Raw genomic sequence first — 13,730 nt, forward strand, 5'->3', positions numbered from 1 at the left:
CCATAATGCAATCACATTTCTTCACTCACTTTCTTTCAAATATTTATTAATGATTTTTGCCCAAAATTCCATTTATGGTCCTCAGTAATTACACCTTTACAGACCACTTCAATGACCATAACGTTGGTTTTAACTGTTAGTTAACTTGGAAGTGAAATTGTGATAATATCAACCCATTGCTAAAGAATGCATGCAGACGTGTTATTATACATCTGATATACATGCTTATACCTGATGACATCTTTAAACAGCGTCATTTATGTCAGTGAAGAATATGCATTTAAACGAAGCCATACGCTCCTTTAAGTTAAAAATGTATGACGATGCAGGCAAGTGCTTTTAAAAATAGTTTACAAAACAGTGAATGCGTGGTCATAATACTCAGCCTCATAACACACTTACCAACGGAAGCTGCGTAAGTATTTTCTGAAAGCATTTTAAACCTTCCACGCTTCATTCTCAAAAATAATTTACCCCTGAAGTGCCAATTATCATATCCTAATGATTTAAATCATGTAGTAAATTATAAATTAGCATGTTCTGCAGTAATCAAGCAACTCATACTGCCGACTTGTACCTACTGCACTCGTTAGTCATTTCATAGTCATTTTACCAGTTTCGAAATCTCATAGGACGGGAAAATTATATTCATTTTGCTTACTTCAGCATTTTAGGAATATTTGTTTTACCTGCTTTTAATAATTAGCTAATTGAATTTCAAGTTGCTAATGGTTTAAATCTTTCAATAGGCATATTAAAGAATTGCTGAATTTTTTATATTTTCCCTTCTTCATCCCTTGCTATTTATTTACTGAACATTCGGATGATAATTTACGCTTATCAATCCACGATAATAGTTTCTCCGTTTCCATTTGTTATAAACTAAATTGCTGAATTGTAGTTCGGAGGAGAATTTAATAGTAAGGTCAATCTTTGTAATGGGTACATATGTAAAAGTTTAATCTTCAATTGACTTCTTGGAAGCACTATCGAACGGAGCGCGGGGCAGCTTTCGTGTGCATGTGCTTTAGGATATCAGTAATTTGGTGCTAAAAGCAACCATATTTGTTGTACTGTTTGTTGGATGAGATGGGTAGGAGGAATAAGTATTATAGCGAAAGGTATAATGGAATACAATGAAATTCCAACTTTGCCTTGTGGTTGGTACCACGTTGAGAGAATCTGAGGTCCCGCATCCTTTATTCACTAGACTAGCTTCAATAGTTACTTACAGCCTTTCTAGTTAGCTTCAATAGCTAACTTCAGCTAGAATAATGTTAACCTTGAAGATAAAAAGGCCCCAATTTCTTAAAATTGAGATATTAATGAACTCATGCAGGATTTAAACTTCCCAAAGAAACACAGTTCTTATCAGAAAGTAAAAATGGAATGCTTTTCGGTATTTTTTAGAATTACATTGCAGTGAATTATGTGGCCATCTGCAAGTACCTGACGTATCTATCTCTTTAAAGATTGGTAGATGTCCGGGATCGTTTATATACGTTGTTCTGTTCATAAGTACAATGTAAATATCGCAGACTAATATTTCGTACGCTGAAAAAGAAAACTCAAATGCCAAACTCAAATAAATAGCAATAAAAATTATGTACTTATAAGTTAATTAAATTCAATTAGATACTAAAAAAATCTATGTTAATTCCGTCTAGACTGCAAGGACCAAAACAATAAATTTTAATGTACTATGTTTGTGAAATATTGGGTGGAAAACCTTTTTACTGGCTTTACATCATTTTCATTTTTTACAGCGATACGAAGCCTCTTTCTTTAAGTTGGTACCTTCTCTCAATTTCCAAATCATCCAACATGTTCCAAATCGATTGCTGATCGTCCCCAAGAGTGCAGTATTTTTTCCTTCTCGCCCAAGGAAAAAGTTGCATGCTCAAAATAAACCAAAACGAATTGGCAACTTGGAGGGCGAAGGGGGACCCGCCCATGAACAAATTCACTCGGAAATTCATTGCACCAAATATGAACTCAAAAAAAATAAAGGAATTTTGAACGGATGGCCACTCCACACACGGGACCAATCGCATGCGATGGAAAATTCACGTCTAAATTTTTAATCCGCGCCGATCCCTCATCCCTACCCTCGCGCGTACGATTTCCATCCCTTCCGCTTGAGCACTCCCACCGATACCTCCCCACACCACCGACGCCCCCAGAATAACCACCGCCCCCTCCCCCTCTCCCCCGAGCTTCCTCCGCCCACCGCCGTTTGCCCGCGCGGCGCGCAGCCTCTTTGCCTCTTTATGACCCGCATCTCGAGGATGTTATCTCTCTTTATTGATGTCTTACGTCATAAAAAGAGAGTCGGAGGTTGGGGAAGTGAGCTGGTTTGTCGTGGGCATGAGGATTCCCGAAGACAGTGAGGGGGAGGGGGGGACAGTGGGTGGAGGGGAGGGGGTTGAGGCTCAGAGAGCGATAGTTCGGATCGCGAGGGACTTTGGCGCGAGAGATCTTTCGTTTTTCGGGCGTTCGCCGCTTTTTTTTTATCCTTGTTTAGTTTCGCGAGCGGTGTGTGTGGGGTTGTAGCCGGTGTAGAAGCGTGAGCGATGAGGGGTTTAAACGGTTGAGTCCAAAAGGCAGGGGGGTTAACTACCGATGAAGAACTCTCGAGATTAGCTTAGATTGGATGATAAAAATTCCTCTGCACGGATTACTTCAGTATTTTTGGTCTCCGAAACTGTAGTAAATGTGTGTACCCATAAGTAAACTAATCACAAAGCAGTAATAGTCAAAATAATGTCGTCTTTATTGCAAGAGAATTTAGGACTAGCCTGTCCTTTCTTACAATTTAATTGTTTGACAATCACACGCATTATACCAAGGTGGTGAATCACTCCAGGCGGGATTCGAACCCGCGGCCTCGGTTCGCAGTCGGGGACGTTAACCCCGCGCAACCATAATAGAAAATCTTTACTTTGACTAAAGTTGGAGAGACGGTTTTTCTCTTTCGAGATATTGCGTGGGCCACCATTTTGCCCAAGTATCTTAATTACCATAACTTATTGCGTCAATAGTTATAAATTTGAAAGTCATACAAGGTCTATGGTTAGCACGAGCGTTATTATGATTAATTTTTAGATATCTTTGAGATTCTTTCCTGCTCGCTTTAATGGAAAATAAAATACCTCCGCACTTTTCTGAGGTGTTTCGTTACTTCAACACATAACGAATCCAGGCATATAAGTAATCAGCAGAGCTATTTGATATTTCCAATTCATTCTATTACTTCCTATGAGGAGCTAATTGATTGGATTTCATGCGTAGTTATTTTCACAGTTTCGACATCTCATTGGATGGGAAAATTACATTAATTTTTGTCAAACTCAATATTTAAGGAATTTTTATTGTACCAACATGTAATAACTAGCAAATGAAATAAAATCTACGTTGTTGAGGGTGTAGTCCTTTTAAAATTATATGGAAATGATAAAGAATTGCTGAATTTTTATATTTTATTTGACCATAGCACGGTATAGGGTTATAAGCAAACAGTGTATGAAATTCAGAATAGGATTCATATGGCCATTTTTATTGTATCTTAAAGTTGAGTGAGAACCTGCATGTGATAATATGTTTAATAATTATGCGTTTTTATCATTAAACACGGGCGAACCATAAATACTGTGATACGAGAGCTGGGAATCTTGCCGGAGAACTTGCTTTTCCGTAAACCAAGCCTTTTTATCACTCTTGATTAACAGCAGGTAAAATAGCAACATGCACGGGAGTTAAAAATTAATCGGGTTACTTGAAAGTTATTTTCCAGCAAGAACCACTCACCTGTACCATAAAGTTGGCAGCATGTTAGGATAAACATATATCTTTAGCTTGACCACTCATATTTAAAATTAAATGTTATCGAAATAGATTAATGCCACATGTAATCCAATCAGCAGTTGTCAAAAATGTTCATGAAGAAAATAGGTATTGCAAGCTTAAAATTTCCATTTCACAAGGCAATTAATTTCTCGTAATAAAAAGTCTCCATGGGTTTATTTTACGACAAGGATTTATTGTTTCTCATTTCATGGGCCAACACCTCTTTCAACTTGGGGGCGTTAATTGAAACTCCTCGGGACAAACATTATGTAATTACGTTTGAAGATCATACTATTTAATGACATCACTCTTGTATTGAAATCGTATTGCCTTATTCATTCATAAAATACATGAGAAGTTGGGGATACCAAGTTGAGTGCGGAGAATAAAAGTGGCAGCAGTTGATTTGCCGCCTTCTCCCACTTTTACGGTCACATGGATGATTTGTGATTCCGTGGTTAAGGCCGGAGAAGAAGATAAACCTGGGTTTTATAGCGCCATCAAATAAACAACTTAACTCCTCTTGTTGCTACCGACCTGGCAAAGTCCCCTGTCCTCAAAGAGAAGCGTTTTGAGAACTGGTAATCCTGGATTGATCACATCAAAATTATCCGTGATGGTATTTTATCATTTGCATTATTGAACTATTAATTTCTCTAAAATGCTCACGAGAGAAAGTCGCGTTACACGAAAAAATGGTGGATAGTAAATTCTGTAGCAGCAATGGAAAAATCGTAGAGTGGGTTTGCTGTTTCCAACACTCGAATAGATTTTTATACCCCCAAGTATGTAAAGTTTCAAACACTTTATCGAGGGAAATCTTTTAAGTGCGTTAAAACTTTGCTTCAATGTAATTCTTAATACATATAATACCACTCTATTGCGATGTTATTCCTGCTCTGAAGGAAGGATATAAATTTATTTTTTTATTTTGCAGTCGGGAAAGCATCTGTTGTTGAGCATAGGTTTCCTTAGAGAGGTCAGCTTTCAAGCATAGCGGCCATTTATATGGTGTTTATTGTATCGTGACCTTTAAGGTAATTATGTACCCTTTGGATAAGGGTACTTATTATATTCCAACATCCTGGATATCGAGGGAAACCTTTAGTTTGATGCATGAATTCTAGAAAAACACTAGTATATTTTCGAGATAACCTGAATAAGGATAATATTTAATTCTAATTAAGGAGTAAGCATAACCATTTTCGTATGATAGGTATTCGCGTTTATTGAATTTACTTGAATTAATTTCTTACTGAATGAACTTCTTTGAAAAATGACAGAGGTGATAATTATAACAACGAAAAGAGACATTGGGCAATTATTTATACAAATAATTTAATTTTATCATCTAATGCCAAATATATCTGTCTAATTCAGGATTTTGGGACTGCATCATCCATTAAGAGAAACTATTTTAAAATTCTCTCAATATTTCAGAATCTATGGACTATTATTGTGCGAGCAGTATTCATAGAAAGAATCAGTGGAATGCATGGCATGTCACCAAGGTTTTAATCTTGGCTAAGTACAATCATGGCGACGTAGTACTTAATATTCTTCTCTGTAAAAAACACTTTTCCGTTTGGCCTTCTTCATTCATGAATTTCCTCGACAAAGTGCTTGAGAAGCATTGATTAAAATCTGATATTTCAAAAATTATTTTTTCTCATCAATAAATTTATGAAGCGAAAAGATCAATTTTAGTGACTAAGCCGAAGGTACCCAGCAATGGCGCAGCCTCTGCCAGAGCTAGAATTCCTTCTATTTCCCTTGAGTGCAGTTTCACTTCCCCCTCTCATACGACACACTTGAGATACCCAAGCCAAGTACTTAAATCCAAATAGCCGCTATCTTAGCTGCTTTCAACCTTCCAAATCGCTGCCAGGGTGCTAAAAATACGGTAAACATCTGCCTAAAAATTACTCACCTTAGGATTGTATTCTTTCGACTTTTCATACTAAATTTAAAGCGACTCTTCGTGAATATGGGAAAACTACAACTTTTTTTCATGTTTCAGTCTTAATTACTGAAATACACTTTTTCAAGATTTCATTCTCTCAAAGAACCTTTTTTCAGTTTTTTTCAAATATAAAAGGCATTTTTATGGAAAAAAAGCGGTCAAAATTTTACTCAATAGTTCTATATTAAGTAGGTTCGGTCCCAAGCGTGGTTTCCCAGAAAAGATGTGAGTGCGAAAAAAATTGAAGATGGAATCCGAAGACGAGAAAACTTGCATACAACAATAGATTGCTCATCTCTAATAGAGGAAACCCACCTTAATTTTGGGCACAAAAATCAACTTCGTTACAGTCCTGAGAAATACTTTCACGACATGAGTTTCATCTTCAGGTTGCGTCGTTACTATGCAATTAAATTTGGCCCATGAATAAATTTCTCAAATATTAGACCATCATGAAGTTAATTTTCCGAATTGGAGAGGCTCCGCATTTATTAGTCGTGAACGATATCCTATACTTTGAAATTGGTTCTCTTTCAGTTACAGTTACAATTTCTTTTATTCGGCTTCGGTGGCGGCGGGGATACTTAAGTCTTCGCCTACCATTCCTAAGGTCGTGGGTTCGAGTCCCGGCTGGATAGGTTGGCCCTTCCACGACATGGGTGTGATCATCTGTTGTTGATTGCTTAAACTCCCGATGTTAAAACTTTCTTGTGATTTTTTCGGGAGCAATGAGATAAATAAATATGTAATAAATATACAAATACTCAACGTGTGTGGGTTTAAAGATGTAAACTTAGAGCATATCCATTAAATATGAATGAACCAATTACCTACTTATTAGGATTTATGCGGTGACCATATTATAGGGTCGGTTGCTGCTGATGGCCAAATTATTTAGACGTGGTTGTTACTTCAGTGAATCAGCTGTTTCTTTAGAGGTTACAGTTAAACATCGCTTAGAATCTTGATTTCTTGTCAGCCTGTTTGGCAGAAAAAAGGCTACAAATATGATCAATAAAATCCTTCATATGGTTATTGAGAGCAGAGATATCAGCGTCAGGCAGGGAAATCACCCAATCGCTGGCATTTACCCGTATTCGACGCGACCACCTCCTGCGCTTCGGTCCCTCCTATTCCACGGGATATTCCAACGCGACTTAGGTCCCTCGATCCCTATTCATCCGCCCTCACCAAACGATTCCGAATCACTTCTCGGTCCTCGACTCTCTGAGGCGCTTATTTTTCCTTCAGTTCGTCCTTCGAAGGAGTCCTCTCTCAATTTCTTTTCGGACAGAGAGGATATTCGAGTTGCGTACACATAGATACCTACCCTTTTATTATGCTTCCCTGTTCCCGAAACCCGCGGCCTGCTTAATAAATTCACGTTTGGGAGCCCCCCTTGGTCTGCGAATGAAAATCACGGAGGAGATTGGTCGCGCGGTGTTTTCTTCGTCGCCTCTCGCCTTCCCACCTCGCTGGTGATGCGGAGACTCTCCTCCCCCCTTCTCCCCTCTTCATGAATTCACCCCTCCCCCGCAAGCGGCCAACCCGTCGTCTCTCGTGCGGGCGCCGACGACGCTGCCGTCTCCGCCACCGTTGCCACGTCGCCCGGCCGCTGTGATGCGACGCGGCAGACGGAGGCACGTCTGCCGGCGAGATTTCTCCTTCCTATCAGACTCGCATTATGTCTAGCTGAAGACCCCCGTAAACGGATTGCTGACGAACCTCGCGTCTGACTTATCGTGCAAGCGTAATCGCCTTTTGTTTACTTTTATTCGACCACCGATCGCTCTGAAGCGCGGATCCTCTTCCGAGGGACCAGTGCCGGAGGGAACGATTTGGCCTATCCCATGATCTCGGTTGAAGAGTCAAGGTCCTAATTTAGGGGAACATTATTGTCAGCATTATTTAACGAAAATACTCTAATTAGAGTACCAAGAACGTCTAATGGTAATCATGATTCTTCTGCTTCGGAGATTTCAAGGATTATTGGACGTAATGAATGCGTGGATAATTACCTACAGCTAAAGTGGAATCTGCGGTTTCGCATTGTTGTTTTCGCTAGGTGTTTTAACGATAGATAATAACGGTTATGACCAGTAAAATACTCATGTTGTTGGGGCAATTGTACATTAATTGTAGGTGGAATGGCAATAAAGTAAGAATCACTGGCCTTCTGGAATCAAGCGTAAGTATAGCCTCGAATGGGACTTAAATCAACCTATTATAAAAGCATTCTCATTTGCCGAAGTGAAAATGTGAATGGGAATTAAATTTTTAAATGCTATGAATTAGAAATCACCATGAAAGAGATTTATCATGCCTTCATTAGGCGCATTGTTATGATTATTTAAAAATATAAATTTTAATTGTTTATCCAAACATATTTCACTTCTACTTTAACAGTCTATAATTCTAGGTAGCACCTATTTCCATTCCTTATCATCCCCTCGCAGAATTTGTGGACTGAGTAATACTAAGTCACGGACGCATGTTGTGAGATGTAGGTTTTTTGTAGCTGATTTCTAGGCTTCCTAGAAATATTCTATGGGCAGAATGAATCTATCTTTTCACGAAAATGATGCGGTAATAATTTGATGATGGCTACTTCTAAGCTCTTTTCTCCGTGTTTTCAAAAAATCAATTTTTCTACATCAAAATTAATTTTCAGATTTTGCTAATCTGAAAATTAATTTTAATGCAGAAATTATGAATTGTATGAATAAGCGCTAAAACAGTCCATGAATTCTAACTGATAATAATTTTGAGTGCCAACATTAATGTTTTTATGTAGAATATTTTCTCGTTTTGTTACGTTTACCTTATAAACATGCTAAATGTGGTTCTTGATGCTATAACTTTTTACCGTCTTAGACTGGATGGTGACAACCACAGCTATGTTACGTATAAACTAATAAAACCATAAAATTAAATATTAAAAATTAATTACTCGATTGCCTAGTACTTTATGCCAAAGGATGAAATAAAGAGTACAGGTATCGTTGTACTTATATGTGATATTACTAGAGTAAGTCTTTATTATTCCTTCTATTTTTACGTTTTTATTCACTTTCTTGCTGTAAAACTTCCATGCGGTCTCCCTTTATTTGCGTATTTCATAGCTAATCTCCATTTTAGCGAAAATTTTTATGCTGAAATTTTATGGCTGTAATTAAAATCATTTACTTAGTAGAAGGATATATCGAAAATAGTGCATTATTACCGAATTAATCAAAGAATTGGTATTACTTTGACGTCAAGTTCTTTTATTTACGAACCATTTGTTTGTGGCAGCATGCTTTTTAATGTTTGTTTTGGATTGGCCATTATTTTTGATTGATTTGATATGAAACTATGGTAGTTACTGAGTCCATATAGTAACATACCGTATTAATAGAAGGGTGTATTAACTTATTTAATACTTAATGTTTCAAGTAGGCTATTGGGACAAATCCTCAGCAAAAATGAGAAGATACGCATCACACAAGGTCATACCTAAAGTTTTCATGAGGGATGAACTCAAGTACGGTACAGGTTTTTATGAATTCAACCAAACATTATCAAAGGAAACTGGTGTAACCTGATAAACACCAACGGCTTGGAATATCCAGGGGAAACTGAAAAGCAGCGGCATGATATGATATTAGTCACTGAATCTATTTGATTGAAATATTTATTTTCAACCTATAAGTATTATTAGCTTTGGATCAATTCGCACTTAATTATATGCTAATGGGAGAAAAAATATTTGTCGGATAGGAAGTTTGCCAAGTTTATTTTCCATGCACACTCAATCATCTGATTATTTTTTATGAATGCTATTGACAGTGGCGGCTCGTGAGTCAAATGCTGGGGGGGGGGGGGCGCACTCCACCGGGGGTCATAGTTTTTTAATATTTCGTGTATTTAATTAAGTTTTTACGGCAATCTAGGAATAAAATTTTGTGATGCCATATGTTCCGTTTATTTCTACAAAAATACCTTGTTTTCATAATAAAGCTTGATTAATAAATACTAAATGCAGTAGACTCTCGGTCATACGGATCGGCTTAGTCCAGACTCTCGATTATACTAAACAATGATCTTGAAGAATAAAAATATATTTGCTGCGATATTTTGCAAATGCAAACGAAAATACGTAACTTTAGGTTTTAGCGCCTAAATTCTTCGTGCGGATATGCCCGCAATACACTTATGTTGTTCATTTTGCAATCATAATGCGTTATTTGTCAAATCTATTCAACATTTGCAAAGATTTAGGTAGCAATGACACTTGTAACACCTGAGGAGGGAGGGGAGTGTCACTGACTTCCACTAGGTAACAAACACTACTAGAATGCGCGCGCTTTGCTATTGCAGATGTAAACTTTGATTGCTGTGTACGCGTTGCTTCTTGAATGCAGTATGATTTAAAATCAATAATTAAACATTTCTCACACATTTTTAACAAAATCTGAAATACTCACATGCCTTTAGTTATATTGCAGAAGTCCATCCTTCTTTCCTTTTGTCCAGCGAAGTGATCAATTACACGTTCGTTGAAATCAGCGCCGGACAACAATTTCTTTCCAATTGAACACATGGTAAGGGCACAAGTCTATAAATAAACAAGGGACTTAATAAACAAGGGACGACACAAAATGAGCCGACGAAAAATACGACCAAAAGAACAAGGTGCCTGGACACAGATTTGGGGACAATTTTTCCCTATATTTCCCTATAACAAAAACGAGCACTGTTGCTTAATTCAAAATTGTCTTCTTGAATGTACACAAAGCACTAAGAAACTTCTTAATCGGCAATTAAGCACAGTTAACCCCTCAAAAATGATGTCTGAACTCATTTCACTCCGTTCTTTCCGAGAGCCTTGCCGTTACTATAAGGAAGACTCAAGGGAGATAGAAGTCGTGGTCCACTAATGCTGATTCAGCTGAGGGACGAATTTAAGGTCAGCAAAGGCATTCAAGCAGACGTCACGGACCATCTCCTTGAGTCTAAGATTCATATGTGGTAAACACGCGAAACGCCAACGGTTCGCACTTGGAATACCATGTCTTCGAAATCATTGCCATGATATAATAGAATAAAAATTCTAGATCGTAAAAGAAGACGACTCTGAACCACAGATAGGAGCTGTAAGGATATCCGCACTGATATAAACTCTTCGAAGCCACTTAAATCAGACCCAAGGGGACATTTTCCTTCAGACAGCTACCGCTCTGCCGCTTAGGAATTAGGTGAACATGAACTAATAGAACAAGGATGGCTAGAAAAATGATGACCCTACACACAAAAGGTGCATTGTACGCGGAACTTCTTGACATTCATTGAATAACTCCATTTAAAGTCACGTTTTACGGGTTAAATCATGTTTAATCTTTCACCCTATCACGCACGCACCCATTTCTTAAATTATAAATCAGTGGGGAATGTTAACTGATTTTCCTAATACTGCAGGTCTTTTGATAAATTTATCTGAAAAATAGGTACCGCATTTCTAAAAATCGGGAAGATATGAATACATTGTTCAGGCCTAAACATTATAATATTAGTTTCCCCAAGGTTCTTGAAATTCGTAATCATAATAGAACTGTGGCAAATACTCGGGAATAGCTTTCCTACATCAATACGGCCTTTAACTGGTTGATTTTATGAGTTCCGGAATACAAACACCAAAAAAACGCAAGCATAATGGGATAATTTATTTTCTGTAGCAATACTTACCAGTAATTAAAAATTAAAATCGTATAACTACACCCAGTACAGTGACCATTCTGATTCCGTAGGTCCCTTTTCTGTGGCAGCACCAAGTAACGCCAGATTATACGCCCGCCGGCCTGCGCAGCGATGTCAACTCACACGTCGCTCTGCGCGTTCTCGGACGACGTCCCAAGACTTCCATAAGACACAACGTTAGACGCGTCATAGCACCAGCGGCCCCCACCACTACCACTCTCCATATAACCGCATGGGGTAGGATTGGGACGTTCTGGCCAGCGCCCCACGGCTACAAATACGAACTTCTCGCGCTTTTTCTTTTCGTGTTTTTCCAACACTTTCGATGTATGTGACTGAAAAAACACTTTGATTAATTAGATATATAATTATAAATTCATGGATATTTTTTTTTTTACTTTTTCAAATATTTGGGAGGGGCGGCGTCCGAGAGTCCTTATGGGCAAGCCGCCACTGGCTATTGATATGCAGCTAAAGAAGTAGTCATGTCACTCATTAGTAGTTCTCTTCATATTTTCTCTAATCGCCTTTAAGCTTAAGCGGTTTATTAGCTCAAGTATTCGTTTATCTCATATAATATACCTACTATGCGCACCTAAGTACAACGAATTTTATTTAACGCACTGAATAGTATTCAATAGTCTACTATGTCATGCATGGCGATAAAATATGTACATCTATGGTGATTTTTTCATCCAATTTTCGTTAGAAATTATTTGATATTGTTACTGCCGCAGAAAAAAAAACTACGAGTATCTTCAGTGAAATATTGCTTTTACGAAGGGAGAACCAACTTTTTCGCACATGTAGTTACATAATCCAGAATTTAATTATTAATCAGTATTTAAAATGCAATGGAGCATTTACCTACTGCTTAAATAGGTCTCCTCTTGTATATATTGCTTTTTCACTTTCACCAACGGCGTTAATTCAATTGTAATTTTGATTTATAATATATTTTACTCATTTAAAATTCTCCACGTGTAATTAGTTAACTTAAGCCCAGTGTTGAACCCATTATATTCCTCAAATCGAAAAATTTAGTAAATTGAAGTTGTAGAAGGAAGTTGGGATGAAAAATCCTGTGTACCCATTACGTGCACAATTTTTAAAGCATTGAAATATATGTCACTACTTGAGATTTATTTTTCAATCCATCGTTAATTCCTCTAACCATAGAATTAGCCTCCTACCGTATGATTCAGATAACGAAACCTGTATTTGGTTACAAATAAACATAAGAACCTAAATTCGAATTTATCGAGTGTAAAGTATTAAAATTAAGCTTGATTTATATTACGAGAAGCAAGTAAAGAAGAGAAACAACGAATGAATTGCGATCATTAATTTAATGAATTTTCACTGCATGTGAGAGGTAAAGTTCTAACATTTAGCTGTTATTTTAACTTCACGAATGTGTGCTCCATGACAATAAACTGCGAAAGCACCATCATATCTCTCTGTTTGGAGAGCTTGAAGATTTTACTGGAGGCTGTTTATGATAAAAAGGTTGACTTACCGTCTCTCAAGCGATCACGATACCCATTTCCTGCCATTCTCGTTTTCCTCAAACCATAAATCTTGCCGCACGTCGACGCACCTCACTCCTCACGGCTATTACTCGCCCTCATGCTTTTGTCATTCACACTCATTCGCCCGTTCCTACGCCCCCACACAAATTCATCTCCCAAGGGGCCGTCATTTCAAATTTCCGACTACGTCAATAAAATCCATCTCCCACCTTCCACTACTACACTCATACCCTCTGACTCCCACGGCTTTCTAAACCTTCGCGATGCATCAGCTTACCTCATTCTAAGCAATCCCGGTCAACTTTTTTTGTCATAACGATCGTTTTAACCCATCGATTTCCAGCACAATCCTCTCTTCAGTTCATCGGTCGACGGTTAGTTCTCTTCCGGGCATGGGCGCCGCCATTTTCTCGTCCCCTTTTCCGGTCTGACCGCGCGTGTTCCTCCTGCTTCCTCCCCGTTGGTCGGCGCGGGCCACGATCCTCACTTGTCTCCGGAACACGTTTCCTTCGTCTCGGAGTGGCGGCGGCCATGCTGGAATTCTCCTCTCGTCGGCGTGTGGCCAGAGGAGTGAGCTCGCGAGTCTGTGTGCGTGACCTCGTGTGTGGATCGTGTGCATATATATCGACCCACGCGTTTTCTTTCGAGACGGA

Source organism: Ischnura elegans, chromosome 1 (assembly GCF_921293095.1).
Source record: "Ischnura elegans chromosome 1, ioIscEleg1.1, whole genome shotgun sequence".
Taxonomy (NCBI): Eukaryota; Metazoa; Arthropoda; class Insecta; order Odonata; family Coenagrionidae; genus Ischnura; species Ischnura elegans.